Source organism: Mustelus asterias, chromosome 26 (assembly GCF_964213995.1).
Source record: "Mustelus asterias chromosome 26, sMusAst1.hap1.1, whole genome shotgun sequence".
Lineage (NCBI taxonomy): Eukaryota > Metazoa > Chordata > Chondrichthyes > Carcharhiniformes > Triakidae > Mustelus > Mustelus asterias.
This window is the reverse complement of record NC_135826.1, coordinates 43,031,840-43,054,472: the sequence shown is the minus strand read 5'-3', so window position 1 is coordinate 43,054,472 and position 22,633 is coordinate 43,031,840.

The following is a 22,633-nucleotide window of genomic DNA, read 5'->3' as shown; positions in this document are numbered from 1 at the left end:
TTCTAGTTATATCTCCACCCTCACAGCGAAAAGACGGAACGGACAAGGCAAAAAAAGGCGAATGAAGGAGAAATATTTTTCAACATCACCTTTCCTACTTATTAAGCCCCCACCCCCTTCCGTGCCCCCAGCCCCATGCCCCGTCCTATCTTGTAAAATTGCAACCTCAAAAATATTATTTTATGCCCCATGTGTTATGTATAAATTAACGCATGAAAATAATTTGTTCTGGAATATTTTATACAAATAAAATCCGCCGATATTTTTCCTTGCTACCTCAGATTTAGGTACATCCTGAAATTTGGTTGTGTGTGTGTGGGGGGGGGGGGGGGAGTACAGGGGGGAAAATATGGAAAATTTCAAACATCTATTTTACGTTTAAAATTAATTTCTGCCCCTTTTCTTGTACCGTTTCGTCTGTACGTGTTTGCAAAAAAAAAATGTAAACCGGTATTATTTTTCCTGTGAAATATCAGTTGCAGAAAAGTACAATTTTAGTGACGAAATCCTACAGAAATGTACAGATATTTTAGGTAGTTCCTGTCCCACACACAACCTTTATAGCATATCGTCCATATCCTCTTGGCCCTGCCGAAAATAGTTTTACATTTATTTTTAAAATCATGTATCTAATGTTTCAATTATTGCACAGAATATTGTGTTCCTTTTTTTAAGGATTTTTAAAAAATAAATATGGTTTTAACTCAGGATTGCAGTACCAAACGTCGTCGGGGGAATTTGTCAGGTAGCTTCATCCTGGACTTGTCTTTCAGACTGTAAAGATTCTACACACTCCTCCTTTCCAAAAGAGACCTTCCTCAAACATCTATCATTTCAAGGTCGCTTTACTTTTCGCCATGTGAATGTTTTGCTGCATATTTTGTGCGCAACTCATTTCCAACCCGTCTTAAAAATAGGCAGTGCCCCAACATTGGTACAAACTGCCTAGCGTAGAAATTTGCTGCGAGAAGGACACGGGGCTTGTTTTTAATGAAATAAATAAGTTTAATGAAAATACACTTCTCTCATAGTGTCACATGTAAATCACAATATTTAGTTCCCGGGAACATATCAAGGAACAAATACATTAGGTAAACAGACACATTCTGCTAAGAATCTCTGCAATGGGGGCAGATTGTTTGCATTAGTCTGTACCCAGATTAAGCAACATTTACATTTTACTTGATATGTCATTTAATTTATAAACTACTTGTCCCCAATCCCCATCTGCACAAATCTAATATTCCGGTTATAAAGTGTTCTGCATCAAGGTGACCAGACATCCGCATTGTCGCATCAGTACTGTTTTAAGTACTTTGCCTTGTGTTTCACACAAGCCGGGAGTTTATTGTATGTTCCACACTCCCAACATTGCATTCATAATTATTTTGCAAAAATTAAGCATTTCCGAGAAGCTTTAGCGAAATTAATTCAATGTGGGGGCAAAGGAGGGGAGGAGAGGGGAGAGGGATGGGGGGTCGCTGAAGAGGAGGTGACATTTTCGCAACAAATGTATTCCATTGATAAACCATGTGTGATATTTTAATTTAGCTCCGGCTGCATTGGCACCGTGTGCTGAGGAGGATTTCAGAGTCGCCTCTTCAATCCGCTCTCTCAAACTGAAGCGTTCACTGGGTTTTTTTTTTGAGGAGTGGGCACTGTGCATTTCTTAATTAAACATTCCTTCAATGTACCGGCCTGCATAATATCTCCTCCCCCCCCTCCCCCCGCCCAGCCCCCTACTTCCATCCCACCAAAAAATAATAGCGACCACTGGATATTAGCACAGTAAAATTGTGAATCCGTTTAAACCACTCGGCGCACTGACGCAAACGCGTAATGATAAACGTGGCGAGTTTTAGGGAGAAGGATTTTCTCCCTCCATTCCGTGCAATGGGTTATTTCATAATTTTATCCAAACGCCTTGCAGAAAGGAGGGAGGGAGAGAGAGAGAGAGAGCATTTTCTGCACTGTGAACGGCGCAGTGCATGTGGGAATGCAGGAGGGGGGGGGGGGGGTCTGTGTGTTTGGAAATAGCATGGAAGTCAAGTCTAGGATGCCTGGAAAATATGGGAGACGTATATACTTAACCTCACGTAAAGCAACGTGACCCAGAGCAAGGCTCCCTCTCTATCGTGTTTGGTGCCACAACATCTCAGGCAGATCTATCTCAGCGGCGTTTTAGCGCGCAGTAAGCTGCCTGCTGGAATGTCTGAACCCAGTCGCAATCCTTGTGCTTTTAAATTCCGCCCCCCCCCCCCCCCCCCTCCGTCTTTTTGAAAAAAAAACAGAAGCGAGAGAGGGAGACAGAGACAGAAAGACAAATTAAAAAAAATAATACATTTGTGTATCTTGAGGCTCGCTGGGAAAACCGGCTGCATCCTTTGGCGAAGAAGTGAGTTGTTAACCGTGATCTGGAGGGGATGTTACCTTACTGTGCCTCAAACCAAAACAGCCAGGCACCGGGATCTTTCCCAGTTACAGGAGGAGAGAGGTGTCAGGTAAATTAAGAATAGCAAAGGTGCCTTGGACGGTGGCCGAGAGAGAGAGAGAGAGAGAGAATGAAACAGGAATAGAGAGAAGGGGGGAGGTGTCTTCAGATGTTCAAGATGTGCCATCCAGTCATTGCTTCATTAATGAACTGGCAGGAAAAGTTGGGATTATAAGCAGAAGCAGATTATCCAGAAACGAGTGAAGCTCTCAACAGCAAACCCTCATTCTCAAGTCTCGAAGGGGAAAACATCCACCGAGCCGCGTATTTCCTTTCAGATCCGCTCCTTTCCTGCTCTGGGAGGGAGGGAGGACATGTTGGTCCATATTTTTTCTCTCTCTTGGCGGAATGAGTGGGGAGTACAAGACGTGGAGGGGAGAGTGGGGAGGCGGGGAGGGGGGGGGGGTGAGGGGGGGTGAGGGGTGTAGGAGAACGGATCACACAGAGATTGAACAATGGCTATCAATTCAATTGGACAATGAATTGCGGGGCCGGCTGCTTGGGTTTCTGAACACGTCCACATCAGGCTGGGCGAGTTTGGATTCCAACGCGGACTCCCAGACAGCCGGCGCAAGTTGTGTGAGAAAATTAGCAGAAAATCAGAAGGGGTGGGAGGAGGGGGGGGGGGGGGGGGGGGAGTTGAGGGGAAGAGTTGTGTCCCTTGTCTACTTTTTTTTTGTCCCCGCAATTTCGGTGCCAGTCAGCGCTGGGAATCAAAAAAAAAGAACTTAAACAAGATAACCACAAGAACACAATCAAGGATTTCCAATGTTAATGTTAAATGCAAACTTGACGCAATTTCTGACCGTGCGAAGGACGAGAACTAATGGATGTACTTCCATTCCGCAAAATCATGTAAGTAACACAAGTGTTTCCTTTCTTTTAAAAGTCTCATCTTCTTAAAATCAGGCGGGATTGAGAATACAACATGCTTTTACATCTATTGCTATTTACCTAATGAATGTTCATTTCATAGCACCTTGTGACGGGAAAAGGGCATCTTTTTTTAAAAAAAATTAAAAGTTTATTAAATTTCTAACTACTTGCCTACCTCCCTGCCTTTGAACCTGACACAACGAACAATATCCAGTCCTTTTCCGAGATAGATAGATTTATTAAACATATTTTCTTTAAAAATATATATTTCTGCACAGAATTCCTAATCAGGCAATAGTCCTGTGTCACCCGCCAACACAGTTGTCTTAATAATCACCAGGTTCATGGGAAAATCTCACTGAGGGCCCTTGCTCTGGGCTAGCGAGACACCAGAACCCGTTGTCTGGCCAGATTCTATTCTGAAAGAGGTATTCTCATGATAATATCTCCCTCTGTGTTGTTGAACTTGATTTTGACTTCTTCTATTGCCTTCGATTTTTTGCGGTCACTTGTTTGTTAAGAAGAGAAAAAAAAGGACAAAAAAAATTCCCCTCACTCTCCTGGGAGTAGCGTGTGAAATTAAAATATTCTGAATCAGTCCTGTCTTTTTATAATCAAGTGTGTGTGTGTGTGTGTGTGTGTGTGAAGGGGGTGGAGAGGAGAAGGGCAGTTATGGGTTGGATAAGATTTGAAAAGGCACATCAATGCTGGAGCAGTGCTGTTTTAAAGAGGTACCTCCAGATAATCGAGTGAGGAGAACGTCATATTTTCAACTGTCAATGTGTGTTATCCAGCGAAATTTGGAGTTTGTGAGTGTGTGTCTGTGTCTGTGAGTGTGTGTCTGTATCTGTGTGTGTCTGTGTGTATGTGTGAGGGACTCTGTGTAAGTCTCTCCGATAAAGTGACTGCATTTGGCCGGCGCTTCATTGATTGATTTCCATCACCGCCGTCACATTCTGACTTGCAAGATTTCTCTCCCGACCCAAACACATGCGAGCTTCCTTCCAGAATGGGATTCTGCGTTACATTCTACCTCAGAAGGTAAGGAAATGCGATGACTTGGAGGGATCCAAGTCTAACTGTGCTGTTGCAGATAGACATAGGTGTGAAGTAATGCATGGAATGAGAAGGTATGCCTGTGCTAAAAACTGTATTTCAACCGTTGCACCTTAGTGTTGGACATATTGCGGGCTGTCAGTCCTGTGACAGTTGTGCTCACTCTCAATCGTCTGAACTGGGCTTGTTATTAACTCCTGATCTTGCTTTTTTGAGTAACACTGTTTACAGTGGATAAATAGTATTGTGTTCAGTGTTTACCTTTAAATATATATATATGTATAATATATAATGTTATATATACACTCCTGGGCCTGTATAAACCTCGGTGACAATTCTGCAGACGAGAACATTGCTGTTGGAACTCCAGCATCCTCCGTTGCAGAGCTCACTGCTCAGGGACGGTCTGTGGGCCTACAGTCACAAGGGAGTTTGTTGCTAAAATTGAACAAATCCTCAAACTTGTTTGGAATTGCGAGCTAAGCGACTTCTCCCCCCCCCCCCCCCCCCCCGTTGACCTCTGTGTTATTTTTAGAAATTCTAATATTGTCTCCCGGATATGCCCGGTATCCATTTTTGTTTCCATTGTACCTGGGCCCGTATCAAACTACAGTTGAGTAAATCAGAAAGTGGACAGCACCTTCCCTTTTGCCTGATTGAAGCGATTGAGACGGATTTGATTCTAGATTTCATGCAGATTTTAAGTGGCATTAAAGGAGTTAAGTTTGAGTTGGTAAATATTGAACGTCCATCCTTTTAAGAGCATATATTTTATATATTCTATTGTACTTTTGGAGTGTAACAGATACTCGCCTCATTCTATAAAGAAACAAGCCTTTTATTTGTGTGTGTTCCAATGTTGCAGAGAGGTGTTCTATTGCTAAATTGCTAAAACTAGGGCAGTCAGGCTGAGAATCAGTCCTTTTGCATTTTATGCATTTACTGCAACCCATTACAAACTCGAATACCGAGGTACATGTAGCTTTTGTGTGCTTAATGCAACCCGGATCTCAGTAAAGTATCCTGTATGCAGTCCTCTTGATGACTATTGTTCATTTTACATGACTGTATATTGCTTCAGTTGGTTTTACTGCGTATTTAAGAATCATCCCCCTTTCTGTCTGTCTTGCACTATGTGCACACGCCAGAGAGATTGATTCAAGGTGTCCTAATAAAATGCAATTATGTCCCAAAGTGGGGGAAATTTAACAATATTTTGAAATAACATTTGCTGCACTTGGGACATCTGGCGGTTGCCAGGGAGCCTTCGAGGCGAAGATGCAGTCGGTGACTCTCCTTGCTTGGTCCTGGTATCACTCTCTGCTCACTCCCACCTGGTGCATGGATCCAACATACGAATCAAGCTCATCCCGAAATAAAGATCGTTAACATACGGAAATCCGTGCTCTTAAAAGCCCGCGCAGAACGTCAAAGTTCAGAGTAAAATTAGACAGAGGAGGAGTTTACCAGAGGCACCTGTCACCTGCACAGTCCAGCTGAGGCCCAGAATTATATAAAAATAATATCCGCAGAGGCTAGATTACAGTTGAAATGAACTTATAGTAAATCCCTGTTTCGGTTAATGTGTGTGCGTTTAAAAGATATTTGGACGGTGGCGTGTGGAATGTGATTATTAAAACTGAGAGTGGAATGTTCCACGCTTTCACTAACGATTATCTAATTCGCGTCTTAAAGCGACATTAATTTTCGACTAATCCTTTATGCATCGCTCTGTCAATAATTTAAGGTTATCAGCGGATGTACCTTTAATCGCAGGGTATCCTTATAAAACGCAGAAGGCTCTCTCCCTTCCCATTGGCGAGTTGCTGATAGTTACAAATTAAACTTGACCGTGAATCTCTCTCTGCCACCACCTCCCCCCACCCACCCACCCACCCCCACATACACACAAACATACAAGAGTTCACCTAAATGGGACATCCGATGCGAAGATGGAAGGTGAAAAATTATCATTTTAAAAAATATTTTATGTAATGTGTGCGCGAAGTCTCAGATCTAAATATCGTTCACCGGGGTGAATATTAGGCACCTAACATCTCAACTCCCTGACATCAGCTTCCAGTTGTACAGTTTTTACTGAGGGCGAACGTGATGCGTTTGCTTGAATAAAAATGGGCCTCTGTACATTTTTCTTCAAAAGACACATAGGGCTAAACGAGTTTCCTATAGTCCATCGAAAAAGCCTAACAACGCGGTCATTTTAAAAAGGGGAGCCACTTTACATCTCATATATTTATTGTACCACTCCAGTGGTGATTTTTTTGTGCAGTCAGCTGAACAAATACTCTCGCTTAGAATACAAGGAGTGAAATTAATATTTTCCCCACCCGGATAGCTGTTAAGTCTACGAATTCTTATTTTTGCTGTTCCAAAATGTGCAAGGGAAATTGTTCGTAACTTGAGGTGATAATATTTAACCATGCTGATACCTGTGTGTGCGTAGGTGTGTGTTTGTGTATGAGAGAGAGTATAAGTGTGTGTGTATGTATGAGAGTATAAAAGTGTGTGTATGAGAGAGAGTATAAGTGTGTGTGTGTATGAGAGAGAGTATAAGTGTGTGTGTATTTAAGTGTGTGTGAGTATGTGTGAGTGAGTGTGTGTATGAGTGTGATATTTACTTTTTCTGGTTGAATTATATACTATGAGTGTATAGTAGATAGTGTTTCTAGTTGCCATTATTTATATATTAAATATATACTTTAGCGAGCATCCATTATCTATGTGTTTATGCTAAATATACAGTAAACGGGGAAATTGTTCTTGTTAACGTAACCTGCCTGTTCTACATATCTCTTAAGGAGAAAATATAATAACTCGAGGTGCGTACTTAAACTATATCTGAGTGAAGGGGTTTTAAATCTAACCTTCTATATTGTGAATGTTGATTACAAAATGTATGTTTTGTAATTGAGTTTCTACAAGCACGTATGTTTGATTTGTATATAATCCATAGGTGCACAGATAGAGATTTAGCTGTCGATGGCTGTATTAATCCGGGTGTAATCGGATGGATTATCAGTATGTGTTCTCTATAGTCAGAATGCGATATGAATGTGCTGTCCTACTCTGGGTGTTGAGGATTTGGATATAATGGGATTTCCAGCTTTTAACGGCTTGATTTCCTTAAAGATGTCACTTGGTCCGTTCCCCTGCTTTCATTTAAAAATTCAATGCAAAAAAAACTTTCGATTCCAACTATTCGAAGATTGAATAAAGTAATTTATTGTGGAGGAAAATAACACATATTTCCCATTCTTAAACAGTTTCTCAGTCTGTGAAATAACTGCTCAGGAAACAAGATCTGTCATTTTTGACTTGCAAGCCACAATGTCCATTTAAAAAGTTCACACTGTGTTCTGCGGATCCGATATTTTAAAACGTCCAGTTAAAAGGAGGGCCATTAAAATTATTACAGGATGGATTCTGATTATTATTGCGTTAATTTCCGTGCTGAGGAAGAATTGATAGGCGGGCAGGTTAGAGACATCTGTCCCTTTAATTAGTGACATTCTTCCCAGTTGATCCCACCGTTTTAATCAGATCCAGAAGTTCCACCGTGTCGCCGTCCTTGGAGGGCGAAAATTCTTGAGAGTGGGAAGCAGAGAGTCTCTTCAGCCGCATAGGAATACAGACAGGATCACGGTGTCACCCGATAAGGGAAGTAGTCATTGATTGGATTAATTCCCACAATTTTACCGCTAGTGGCTTCAGTTAAACCCTTGCTGCTCAGGACAGGGGACTCGGTGACAAGGAGACGTGGCTCAAAGGAATGGGGAGAGGTTTGGCTAAGATGTTTTTTAAATATAAAGTTCTACGTAAAACAAAGCTATGAGAAAATCCAACGTCAATCATGGTCTAAATTGGCCTTAGTGCAGGTTTGCTTTAGTAAGAAGTACTTGTTACCCCTTCCACCGGGGCTCCCAAAGCAATCAATAGAGAACGCTCCAGTAACAGGCACAGTCACTGACAATTTGTGCGCAGCAAGATCCCAGAAACGGCAAATGATCAATGCAAAATTAATCTGGGGGTTTCTTAGAGCGCTGGCTTGAGACAATGTTGGTGCGGGATTGAAATAAGGTCGCACAGGCTGTACGTCACTGATCCATGTCCATCACCCAGTCCCTGTTACAGAATATGAAGAACAAGAGGAGAGTCCCAGACTGGATTCTAAGTCATGAAAACCAAAGCTGCAAGCGTCAGATAATTCAAAGACTAAATATCAAGACACATACGATAGTCACTAATAAATCCAGTTCAGGAGAAACTTATTTAAGCAGAGACTGGTACGGATGTGGAACTCGTATCATAAGGGAGTAGTTGCGGTGAGTAGGATAGACAGAATGTAGGGGAAGCTGGAAAAGCACATGGAGGAGAGAGAAATAGTGGGAGGAGTCCTGCGTGAAGTGTGAACACCAGCGCAGACCAGTTGAGACGGACGACCTGTTCCAATGCTCCACATTCGATCTCATTCTGGTTTGCTGACATCGTGGATAAGGCTTTCCTCTGAAGTGTCGCTGGTAGGGAGAAGGGGGAGGCTGAGGGAGGAGAGAGCATTCACGCCTTTGAGGATTTGAGAAAGAATGCCAGGAAAGCTTTCACATCCTGGCTTGAATTCGGTGAGTTTACATGGAGTTCTCTGGAGAAAAACAGGGGGAGGCTTGAGAGGGTGCAGACAAGATCTCGATTAAGATGGCAGACGATGGAACCACTGAGATTTGTATGTCTGCAATGTTCTATTGCGTAACCACCATGGATTTCAACTGTCTTATAGCACACTCCGGATCTGGGACTGGGAGCTGTAATGTGTGAATTTTGCACATAAATAGACCCCTCCTTCTCCCCCCCCCCCCCCCCCCTCACCCCCACCTGGAAGCTTTTTGTTAATATATAAAATGCTGAGGAGCTTCCAATGTCTGAAAACTTTTTAAAAATCGTATTCATTTGGGTGGCGCGGTGGCACAGTGGTTAGCACTGCTGCCTCACAGCGCCAGAAACCTGGGTTCAATTCCAGCCTCGGGTCTCTGTCTGTGTGGAGTTTGTACATTCTCCCCGTGTCTGCGTGGGTTTCCCCCGGGTGCTCCGGATTCCTCCCACACTCCAAAGATGTGCGGGTTTGGTTGGTTGGCTATGCTAAATTGACCCTGGTGTCAGGGGGATTTGTTCGGGTCAATATGTGGGGTTATGGGAATAGGGCCTGGGTTGGTGCAGACTCAATAGGCCGAACGGCCTCCTACTGCACTGGATGATTCTATGATTCTCTATGCTGGACTGGAGACATACTGCTCTTGGACGAAGTTCATGTAGTGTGTGCAAGGGCTTAGTGCCTCTCGGGTTGTATCCACAACTTCCTATTGAAGTCTACCCTTCCGCGTCAGTATGGAAGTGGAATACCAGGCAAGGCAGCTAAGTTAATGTAACAGATTTTAATACATTTTGAGCTGATGTTGGCAGTTCCTCGGCAGTTGAAATGAAAGCTGTACATTGCAAATTCTAGTTTGACGGCAAATCTGAAATGTGAAAGTTGACTGGCAGGAAACAATGCAAACTCTGGGTGGAGTTGTCCTTTTATTTTGAAAATAAAAACACCCTTATTTGGGTAGAAAGTCAGTACACATTGTCACACACTGAAGAGCACCGCGCTGGTCTACAATGGACAGGTGACTGGTCTTTTCCAGGCGCTTCGAGGTGTAATTGTGAGTTGGGCATCCCATTATTCAAGATGTACATTCGGTGTGGGTGCAGCATGACTTGTGTAAAAGTTTTAAAAGGGGATTTCCTGACAGAAAAAAAATCGAAAGACTTTTAATTACAAAGCTCGTTTCAGGACCTTGGACAGCCCGAAAACGCTTTGCAGCCAATGAGTCGTTGTTGCAATGTAGGAAAGATAGCAACCAATCTATGCACAGCAAGATCCCACAATCAGCAATACTATCACGAGTAGATAACCTGTTTTTGTCAAGTAGGGTGGAGTATAAATATTACCCCAGGGCACTGTGGAAAGCTCCCATGGTCTTTCTTAACTCAATAGGGACTGGGGTTAAATTCTCATCCTAAATCCGACGTTTTCGACAGTGCGGGGCTCCCTCAGTCTGCCTGGATTTTGTGCTCAAGTCTCTTGGAGTGGACTTCAATCAACGACCCTGGGATTCAGAGGCCAGGGAAATTAATCTGAATATAAGCTAAATGCCATTGTACTGGACAGCACCTAATAGGTGATAATACAACAACAACTTGTATTTATATACCACCTTTTCAGTCGTAAAACGTCGCCAGGCGCATTGTCGGAGCGTTAGCAAACAAAATGTGGCGCTGATCCACAAAAGGAGATTTTAGGACAGATGGTCAAAAATTTGGTCAAAGAAGCCGGTTTCAAGGGGGGACTTCCAGAGATTGTGATGGAGAGGCGGAGAAGTGCGGATAAGGAATTCTACAGTTTAGGGATGAGTCAGAAGGTAAAAGAAGAAGCTTTGGATTAGAGTCATTGGGCGCATTGAGTTCATCCTGGATTAGAATACCAGGCCCAGAAGTAACTAAATAGAAAAAGACTAAAAATGAAGAATGCTGTGAAGGATCCCAGTGCCCCAAGTCTACGTCACTTGCCTCTGAATCTATTAACCAGTGGGTTTTGGTCCATTTGACCAATAGGTTGCTTTCCTCCAGCTCCAATTCTGTTTGTATCCAATGGTATTTTAAGTCAATACATATTTATGTGACGCCTTTAAGATTGTAATGTCCCGCAGTTGACCCCGTACCGCACAAAGGGATATTGGGACAGAAACCAACAACTTCCTTAAAATAGGTAGAATAATGGAGTGTCTTAGGCACGTGGCGGTTATGAGAGGGAATTACAGAGCCGAGGGCCCCGGGGAGTTGATGGTGCAGCACCACCAGTGTAGTGATGAAAACTGGAGATTCGCAAGAGTCCAGAGTTGGAAAGGAGTAGCCATGAGATAGATTTGAAGGCTGAAGTTGAAGTATGAGTAGGAGTTAATATTACATTGAGAGCAGTGATTATTGGGCATTCTGTAACGACAAGACATTTTCTCCCAGAACTCTCGCCATCGTGAAATCATTCTGGCTTGGACTCAAACAAACCTGTGGTTAAATCACCATTTTTTCCCCCAGATGATCTAAAATCATACTCACCCCACATTGTGAGCAGTAACGGTGCTTGGGAGGGAGCTAAGCTGTAGTTTTTGCGTTGCTCTCACTTGCAGCCGGGATCAGGCGAAAAGAATTGTAATTCCCAGAGAAATTCCTGTGCGTTTCAAACCCTTGTTCCGATTTCAGGTGGCAGTATAACTCCTGTTTCTGGGAAACCGGGTGCACAGGAGACTGGGCTGTGAACCCTGGACTGACAGACCTAAGATCGGCTGAAAACTTCAACAAGCGAAACAGATTAACCCCAAACATCAGGGTCTAGCACTATGGCACAATAGGCAGTAGAGGGTCAGTGAAGTTTGGATGGGTGTGATCACTGTGCAGGGGACACATGGGGGATCAGCTCGGCTAGGGTGTTTTCTTCGCTGTTTTTATTCACTCTCCTTGTAACCGTCTTTCTGGTCAGAAGTTAAACGGAAACCACTCCCTTCTCAGGTGGGCAAGTTGGGACCACATCATGGCGCTACCTCCAATCAACTCCGCTGAGTTCACTAATGCACACCCCTTCACAAATACCACTCCAACAGCTTGTCTGGTCATGGATTTTCACATTGCCGCTTGTGGGATCTTGCTGTACGCACGTTGGCTGCTGTGAGCACACTTCTAATGTACCTCACTGACTGTAAAGTGTTTTGGGGGATACCTGAGGTTGCGACCGGCGCTACAGGAATGCAAGTCTGTTTTTTTTTGTTTTAGCCCTTGGCTTCCATTCATGTTTTCTGGGGTTTGTTAACCCGGTGCTGAACAATCTCATTTTTACACATTGTGAAACCAGCCAATCAAACCCATTTCCGGAACCTCATCCACGCGATAAAATGAAACACACACACACACTGATCCTGCACAACCTTCCCAGCGAGATGAAATGATTGGAGATAAAGAGAGGCCAGTTCCTCACTCATGCTGATTCTGGGAATGGGTCGTGGCAAAAATTTGGATCAATCCTTCCAGGTGCAATCAAAGAACCCAAGAGCCCTTCGCAGGTCCCAGGCGAAGGATCACCCAGACTCGAAACGTTGGCTCTGTTCTCTCTCCACTGACGCTGTCAGACCTGCTGAGATTTTCCAGCATTTTCTGTTTTTGTTTCAGATTCCAGCGTCCGCAGGATTTAGCCTTTACCCAAAGCCCCTCCGTCTGTATCTGGATGCTGCAATAGGGCTGGCTCGTTCGGTAGTCGGGCCGATTTATCTCCTGGTTTTCCCATGTCCTCATCGAGATCCGAAACCTCCGCCCTATAAACCCTCAAACCAATTCAGCTGCAAGCTAGCCAGGTGCTGGGCGTGGTCCCATTGCCCCTAACCGCAGAGTCACCTCAGTTTTGGAATCTGTGGGATCTTGCTGTGCGACAAATCGACAGCTGCTTTTGCCAGCATGGCAACACAAACCGTCACTCATTGGCTGCGAGCAGCGTCTGATTTGGGCGCTATGCAAATGCACTAATTGGTATTTCAAAGAAACAAAGGGTGGGTTTGCGATACAGAAAGCGAGCAAGAAACAAACTGAGCTGGTTTTACTCTCTTACAGATTCTCAAGACGCAGGAGCATTCGGGAGGAAAGGCTGGCGGTGTGTAGGTGAATCTTATCAGGTAGCTTTTAAACTGCGTATCAATGTACTCTTTGACCAATTGGGTGGATGACTTTTTCTAAGTCAGCGCAGTAACAGTATCTAAAAAGGGAGAGCCACTCTATACACTGTGAGCGACTGAAACTCTCTTCACACCTTCAAGATCACACAGCCTGTGTGCACCGAGTTGCCCCCATTGACACAGACACTCTGTCCCAGTTCCCCAGTGGAAAGGAGCAGGGAGAATGGGATTCATTCAAAGAGCTGTCACAGGCACTATCGGCCGAACGGCCTCCTTTTGTGCTATTTCATCCCCTCATTCTGCAATAATTGGGATGGGGGCATGGAGAATTGGCCGTGCTTTAAAAGGTATTGGGATGATTGGCCTTACTGACTGATTGGAGGAAGAAGAATCTTCGCCCAGTGAAGATGTGTACGAATATTACTGAAATCTGTAATAATTTGCCCCATGGAGAATGTTTCGAGACAATACTTTTTAGCAACTTGTCACACACCTGAGTTTCCAGCTACCTTTTCTTTCTTCTTCAATGGGCTCCGAATGTCTGCACCTCACCCCCCCCCCCCTCCCCCTCCTCCCCCCTTTGCTCCAATTTGTCTCCGGCATTTAACTGGATGACGCCCCAGGCGGAAGGCAGGGGCGGAGGTCCGACTGGAGGTTCTGCATTGCTACTAGGCGTGACATATGCCAAACCAACAGCCAGACTCTGGCAGCTGGACCTTAGTTAAAAAAAATGACATCTGCACAATGAGGTGGGGACCACCCTCTCCCCACCTCTTTCTCACCACTCCCCCACCTTCCTCCAATTCCAATAGTTGCGTGGGTACAATACCGGTGTACATCGACAGATTCTACACCCGGTGAATCAATTTGCATCGAAAGGCTGGAGGTCTCCTAAAGCGAGTGCCGAGGTAAAGCAAAGGGGCGATGGGAGGGCAGCGGCGGGAACGGAAAATCCGACAGGAACCTGTGGGGGAGGGGGGGGGAGGGGGAGTTGAGTGTCTTTAAGGCAGAGATAGATCGGTTCTTGATTAATAAAGGACTCAGGGGTTATGGGGAAAAGGCAGGAGAATGGGGATGAGAAAAATAACAGCCATGATTGAATGGCGGAGCAGACTCGATGGGCCGAGTGGCCTAATTCTGCTCCTATGTCTTATGGTCTTATGGAGTTTTCACGAAGGGGTTGCAGGTTGAATTGTGGCTGGACAGAATTAGGGAAGAGGGATAGACTGCCCCATAAAAACACTGTCTGATCTCTGATTGAAGGCAGCAGGAATCTGCCCCTGGTATTTGTACTGAGACTGGTGCAAAGGGGAATGTCTATCTGGAGTTTGCGCTCGGCGTTCTTTACCCATTTCCTGATTGCATCGATTGATACTCCAGAGAAATCGATCCATTCTAAGAGAAACCTGTAGCCTACTCACTTAGAATCATAGAATTCCTACAGTACAGAAAGAGGCCATTAGGCCCATCGAGTCTGCACCGACCACAATCCCACCCAGCTCTTTTCCCCGTAGTCCCACGTATTTATCCTGCTAACCCCCCTGGACACTAATGTAAGGTGCCCGTGCACATGTGATGTTTTACAATACATAAACATAAAATGCATATGCATATTTTATGTTCAGACATATTACGTCGTCATTTATGTACACCCATCCATATATAAGCCATGTTCTTACAAGGGCAGGTTAATAGGGCTGAGAATCCTGCGGCGAGTAACTCACCTCCCGACTCTCCAAAGTCTGTCCACCATCTACAAGATACAAGTCAGGAGTGCGGTGGAATAGTCTCCACTTGGCTGGATGGGTGTGGCTCCAACAACATTCAAAAAGCTCAACATCGTCCAGGACAAAGCAGCCCCGCTTGACTGGCATCCCACCCACTCATTTAAACATTCACTCCCTCCACCACTGGAACGCAGTGGCAGCAGTGATTGTACTGAGGCTCGCCGAGGCTCCTGCGACTGCACCTTCCCAAACCCACGACCTCTACGAGAAGATCAAGGGCACTAGACACATGGGAACACTGTCAACTGCAAGTCCCGTCACCCCCACCCCACCCTTCCCTACCAGCACCAGCTCCGTGTCCAAGGCCTGCGAGGCAGTACAACACCAAGATTGGAATAAAAATCATTAAAAGAAAGCTGGATAAATAAAGAAATGATGCTTGTCTGAGGTCAGATGGGTTTTTTTTCTTTCAGGAAGCTGTGGATTGTGAGATTAAGACTTTTAAAATGATTTTATGGGGCAGGCTGATCCGGCATTTATTATCCATCCCTAATTGCCCTCGACATTTAAGAGGATGTGGAGTTACACCATAAAACCATTGAATCCCTACAGTGCAGAAAGAGGCCATCCAGCCCATTGAGTCTGCCCCGACTCTCACACGTAGGCCAAACCAAGGATGGCAGCTTTCCTTCCTTGAGAGCATTAGTGAACCAGATGGGTTTTTACGGCAATCGACAATGGTTTTGTGGTCATCATTAGATTCTTAATTCCAGATTTTTATTGAATTCAAATTTCACCTTTTGCCACGGTGGGATTCGAACCTGGGATCTCTTGTTAACCATTTTGTTCTCTACACATCTCTATTCCCTTTCTGTTTCTGGCTATCCATCACTTTATCTGTCTATTTACCGTGGTAATATATCCTCCAGTTGCATTTGCTTATGCACCCTGGGTTTCTGTCCTGTGACAACAGCAACGACACCACTGCCTCCCTGTACTGGTGCTGGTGAAGTCCAGTCCTGGGACTGAATGAGTTAGTGTAGGAGACGGTGAAATGAGTGCAGGTTTCAATAACAGTGGCTCTGTAGGGGCGGTGGGGAGAGATTGGAAGTGAGTCAGCCACCTCTGTAGGCTTCGTGCTCACTGTTTAATGCTGTTTGATTTATTTTATCCGGAATCTCGGCTGAATTTCTGCCCAGTCTTTGTCGCATCCCGTCTTTTCCTCACCCACACCCGTCACAATTATGTCTAGGCGAGACACGTAAAGTACAATTTTTCTCCAAAAACAAATAAACAGGGTCAATATGTATTTCCGAGCGCGGAGACAATACAGAACCGAGTTCAGGCTGAATTTAAAATAACCCAGAATGATAAGGAGTTCAAAAGACGGAATGGTTTTAATTAAAACGATTGAAATGGCTTGATTCGGTGTCTTCTGCTCATCTAAATAAAATACCAAGAAGGTTAAGAAATGTGAGCTGAGTTCCCTTAGCACTGGGGAAATATTAAAGGTTGACAGTTTAGTTAGATATTAAAGGAAAAAACCTACGTTTATTAAAAGATCCATCTCGACACCGAAGACATTTGCAGAATTAAGACTTTATTCCGGGGAAATTAATTAAGGGTGGGTCGAGAGTGTAAAACATGATTTCCCCTTCTTCGATGATGAAATTGCTCATGTTGATAGACTTAAAAACAAGGTTTTAATCTCGTTTCAAATCGTCCATAAACAGCGATTGTTAGAAAATCTAATGAGGGGCCGAGCTGATCGTGTATTATAGGGTAAATAGTTCTCAGGTATTCAGAGAATGTTATCTCTGTTGACATCTCCACAGTCTGTCTCTTTTTATCTACCTGCACCTCTCTATCTCTATCATTTCTCTGCTTAACCACCTTGTTCCCTTATACAGTTCTGGTCCCTTCCTCTTTCTGGTCATCACTCTATTTGTCTATCTATTGTCGTATTATAGTCTCTCTAGTTATACCTATATGCATTTGCCTATCTATCTCTCCTCTATTTATTTATCCTCTCCCTGGTTGTACCACCCTCTCTGTCTGTCTGTCAATCTTATCTATCTATCTATCTATCTATCTATCTATCTACTCATCTTTCTGTTTCTCTGTATTTCCCCATTCTAACTGTACAGCTATCTGCCTTCTCCAGATGTTCCTTTAATGCTGTATAGGTCTCCCCACTTTTCGGTACGTTAAGCTATCGCGTTGTTTTTATGTGTAGTTCAAGATTTATTGGGAGGATTCTTTCTTTAGTCTGAAATATATGAAGATGCATGCAGTCCTATAACAATGTAAGGTCCATCCGCCCTTTCCTTTGTATATTATAAAATTATATAGTTTTATACGCGAACTCGCAGATTTGAATCCATGTAAGGTGTTATTTTGTGGTACATTCGTGTTCAGAGAGAGACCGGCAATAATCCAATGGACGTGGGGTGTTTGGAGAGGTTGCTATAATGGAACCGGAGTAACAAATAAACGGACAAGCGGAGTCTCTCTCGCAATCCCAACAAGTCTAGAACGCCAATCTTCCACCTCCAATCTTCGGGCTCTTAAAATCCAAGCCTGGCGTCAAATCATCATTTCCTCATCTACCTGTTTTCCCTCCTACTCTTCCAACATTGACAGTTTCTCGCATATGGACCCTGTCTCCTTCTCCTTGTTTTATGATTTTAAAAAAAGAAGTGATTTGTTGGTTAAAAATCGCCATCTCGGGCCAGCTGCCCACTGCCATCAACCCGTGCCTTTGCAAGATTGGGGCCAACAAATGAAAATAAATGGCGCGAAGATTAACAGCGCAATTTGTTTGTGGGCATAATGTTAAACTTTTAAAAAATGTACATTTGGTAACCAGGAAAAGGTTTGTTCCTAACGGGGATTTTTAACTGTAGTTTTGAGCGTAATAAATGGAGTGGGAACAGGGACAGAAGGGGGAAGAAAATATCTGATAGTCCACAAGTTAGTGCCAAGTTCTAGTAAATTGTACTTGAATATTAGAGAGTGATTGTTACACACAGTTTATATAGGAATCGGAATACACAGCTATACAAATATTTGATTTGATTTTTTGATTTTGATTTATTATTGTCACATGTATTAATATACAGTGAAAAGTATTGTTTCCTGTGCGCTATACAGACAAAGCATACCGTTCATAGAGAAGGAAAGGAGAGAGTGCAGAATGTAGTGTTACAGTCATAGCTAGGGTCTAGAGAAAGATCAATCTAATGCAAGATAGATCCATTCAAAAGTCTGATGGCAGCAGGGAAGAAGCTGTTCTTGAGTCGGTTGGTATATCATTAAGCATCTGCTATATTTTATATATAAAATATTGCGTGTGGTATATTTGCAAAATATAGAGACAAATAGTTGGTCAGAAAAAAAGTCAGATGCTCAATTATACCACTCCGCACCCCCCACCCCCCTCTCCACCCCCACTATATTTTTTAAGCGTTGTGTCTTCAGTAATTTGTGTAATGTAACTTCATTTAAAGTAGGGATTGCAGCATTAAACAAGAGTAGTTAGGTTTTGTAGGTTGCTGGAAGTGGGAGACCCAACTTTAAACATCCCTTTTGGTCGCTATTGAATCCGAAGTGTGGGGATTGGCTGCCAAGTCTCTATGGTTACTAAAATGAATATTTCTACATGTCCTGTGCGATATGAGAGACGCACAGAGGCGGTGTGCACGGAGAGCGATTCAAGGTTACTGCTTGCGAGGGTTAGACAGCAGTGAGGTTTGGAGTATTCACAGACCATCCACTGCATACATGGATTGTCTATGTGTAAGAATTTGTATCTGATGTTATATTAAACATCGAATCTGTCTGCAGTGCTGAACATCACATTTTCCAAACATGGGTTTTTAATGCCTGAAAGGCGTGGGGCGGGGGGGGGGGGGGGGGGGCTCGACGTAAAATGAGTTCAGAGCTAAGCATTGTACAAGCATAAGTGAATATTATATTTTAAAGAGACCCTGGATATTTTAGGTAAAGAGCCAGCTTCAGGGGAAGGAGTAATTGAGTTTATTTTATTTTTAGAAGTTTTATTTTTAACCAAATCATCTTGGTTGGGGCGGGTCGATGGTTTTGCATCAAAGGCACACCCATGTAAACGCCCAGGTATACACACACAGGTACAGTCACTGCAAACCTCAACATGTCACACTAATATATGGACAGTCCATCACAGACACACACAACCCAACCGAATCATAACACACAAACACACGTAAACACATATACACAGCACATCGCCACAATTATTTATAAATTTATAAATAAATAGCAGAATTACAACACACACATACACATGATCACAACATGTACACACATACAAAATCATAACACACACACATACACACAACACACACATATACAGGATCACAAGACACACGATTATAGCTGGTGCATTGAACCTCATCATAAAAGCACAACACACATACACCTCCCCACACATGCACACAATAACACACTTTTGCGCTAACATGCAGTGCATCTCTCACACGCAACCACACTCTCCCAAGCGCACATATGCAATATATATCACATAGAGTCACCAGCACAATTCCCGCCTCCTGTCTCTTTCTCTCACATAAGAATTTCCGCCTTGCTCTGGTTTTCTGTTTTTATATTAAACGATTATCAAAGACAACACCAAGATGGTAAATGTAGCACAATCCTCTATGCAGTGAGAAGTAGTCTTTCAGTAGCTATGTGTGGCTGATAAAGCACCTCCAGCTTTAACATTCTGAGAGATCAGTGCAAACGGAGAATCTATAAATATAAAGAGTAGAAATTGCTGGGGAAACGCAGCAAGCAAATGAGCATCTGCGACAGAAAGACCGTTTCGCGCTTTCACATTTTGGGCCCTTCATCATTTTTTTTTTTCCAAATTGAATTTTGTTCTACTAATGTCTATAGTTTTTTTTAAAAAATTGAATCTGAAATAATTTTATCCACGCGTGTGATTTATGTTAATAGAAACCAAACTTGCTTTGAAAATGGTAAGAACAGTTGGATGTTAGAAGAGGGTTTAAGTACTCCAGCCTATGAGGAAGAGACTCTGATAGGTTCCATGCCACACTATGAAATGCCCGCTGCTGTGTGTGGTCAGTGCAATGCAATTGGACGGGATAATTAAAACAAAACATGTACAAATGGCTCCAGCGCTCCCCGCTAGACCCCCCCCCCCCCGCCCCCGCCCACTACTCAAATAAGGAACAATTGGAGAATTAAAGAGCAGACCCAGTAGAACGTGTGAAAGAGGACAGACTCGCCTTCCCTCTCTCTCTCTCTCTTTATTGGATTTTTTTCATCTTTCTATCTAACCTATTTAAAATTATATCCAGCTGTACATCCTCATTTAAACTAATTTTCCATTTACACAAGCCATCCAAATTGACTCTGAGCTAAATCTGTTCTTTCTAAACCATCTTTGGCCTGTTTATGTCTCGTACATTTACTTGCATTGACTGGATGTGTCTGGATGTACACTCATATACCCTTTCCACAGAGCCCTGGATGTGCACTCATGTACCCTTTCACAGAGCCCCCCACCCACCATACGCCACCGTGCTAAGATCCCCAGTGACACATTCTATCTCCCCACGCCGAGGTTTACAAGGAAGGACCCCTCAACACCAGCACAACACACAGTCACAATCACAACTTGGATTCCAGCACATAGAGTTCACATTGTTCGTAAACACATTGTCCACTATTAATAACACAGGGCAGTTTCCAGCGGGCGACACCCGCTGATACAACATTTCAACGTGAACTTCTCTCCAGATGACTAGAACATACAGTTCAAGGCAATCCGGCGTCCCATCAAACAATAGAGTGTCCGACTCCCACTTAAGGTATGTTTATTTTTGGATATCAATTTCTAGAAGCGTGCTTGAGCCGAGTCTGTGGGTGCCTGCCTCGTGTTTAGGAAAAATTAAATTAAATTGCCAAAAAAAAAAATCCAACAACGACCCTTCCTGTCCGATTTCAAGCTGTAACTGGGATATCTGTGCACTGCAGGGAAACATTGTAAGACGAGACCTGTACAATATGGGCTAGAGTGACACAAATGCCCGGAAATAATTCTGTTTTCATCCAAAAGCTGAACGTAGCGACCGTTTTAAAAGAAGTATTCAGAAGCAGTTTATTTATGATTGGGGTGGAGGGTTCTTAATTGTTACAATTTCACTAGGGGGGGAAGTCATGCAGCAATTGTTTCCATATCCTGTAGATGCTAGAGGGTACAAACATTGGGATATCTTCTGCTGTAGTCAGAACACCGTTAAATGCAATATAAAAATATATTGTATTGTGATAGAAGTGACATATATAGACAGCTATAAATGGAAAGATGGAGAGAGAGCCAACAGTTTAAATGCAACGTATGATTGAGACCCACGTGTAAAACATTACATTACTGTAGATTAATGTTTCCCTCTCTCACATAACCCAATAGTCATGTAACAGTTTAAATACAACCATGCTTATATGGAAAGAATTGCTTTTAGACTGGTTCATAGATGATAGACAGACAGACAGATAGATAGACGTGTAGATAGTTAGACAGACCACCTTTCGCGGTGATGAAACCGATTATAAAGCAGGTGAATTATCTTCTAAGTCTACACTGTAGTAAGTGCGGAGCCAACATTTACTGGTTGCATGAAGATTTTGAAATAGAAATTCAACTCATTGTACAAAAGAACTCATATAACTTCTTTCTGAAATTCGGTGCCTCTAAAACATGAATTAAAATTTTAATGTGTGTGTGTTTATGTGAGATGCATAATGAAGGCCCCTTTGCAGGATTTGATATATATAAATGTGTGTACATTCAGTAGATGTAAAATAAGGTGTGTCAGTTAAGTGGATTTGCTTTCCGTAAAGCTCTTTTCAGAGGAACTATAAAACTATTTTATTTACTGAACTGGTAGAAATCGAAAGTTGACAAATTACAGAAATTCCATCTTAGATATTTCCACCGCAAATAAAGATTGGGAGTAGCGGGCCTCAGTTCGTGTTAACTAAGTTCCCAGTGCAAAATAATGAAGTTATTAAACGTGAAATAACCGAAGGGTGTGTTCCGAGCTTTAGAAGAAAGGCGGAATGAACAGGCGACCTAGCAAAGTTTGTGGCTGTTACTTGCAGTAGGGAACAACCTCACTGAGTCTTTGTCGCAGTCCTTGGCCCTTCAATTTTCAACCGTTGCCCATCCAAAAAACTACCTTTCTGTCTAGCAGTGTACTACAACATCTTTACATATTCATCTCTCTGTTCACAAATCTATCAATCTGCGAATCTTTCTGACCATGAGTTACTTTACCCATCCATGAATCCATTTATAAATCTAGCTATGACCATCGCTCTCTCGAGCAGGGATCTATTTATCCATATAAGCTTTATCTTAGACTTTTTTTAAAGCTGAAACGTGGATTGAAAATAATATTCCAGTCATGCTATGCTAATATTTTAATTTGACAAGTTACTTTTCCAGAAAATATGTTTTCGGAAGAAAAGAGCTTTTAACTACCAAGGACGAGTCTCTCTCCCGCTTGGTTTTAACTTCGTTAATATTATTTTAATTTCTATCCTTATCCCTGTGTCCTGCCTTCATTTTTTTCTTCATTTTCTCTTTGTTGGTTTATCTAATGAATTTTGGGCAGCGGTTTAATTTTCCTGTACTCTGGTACATG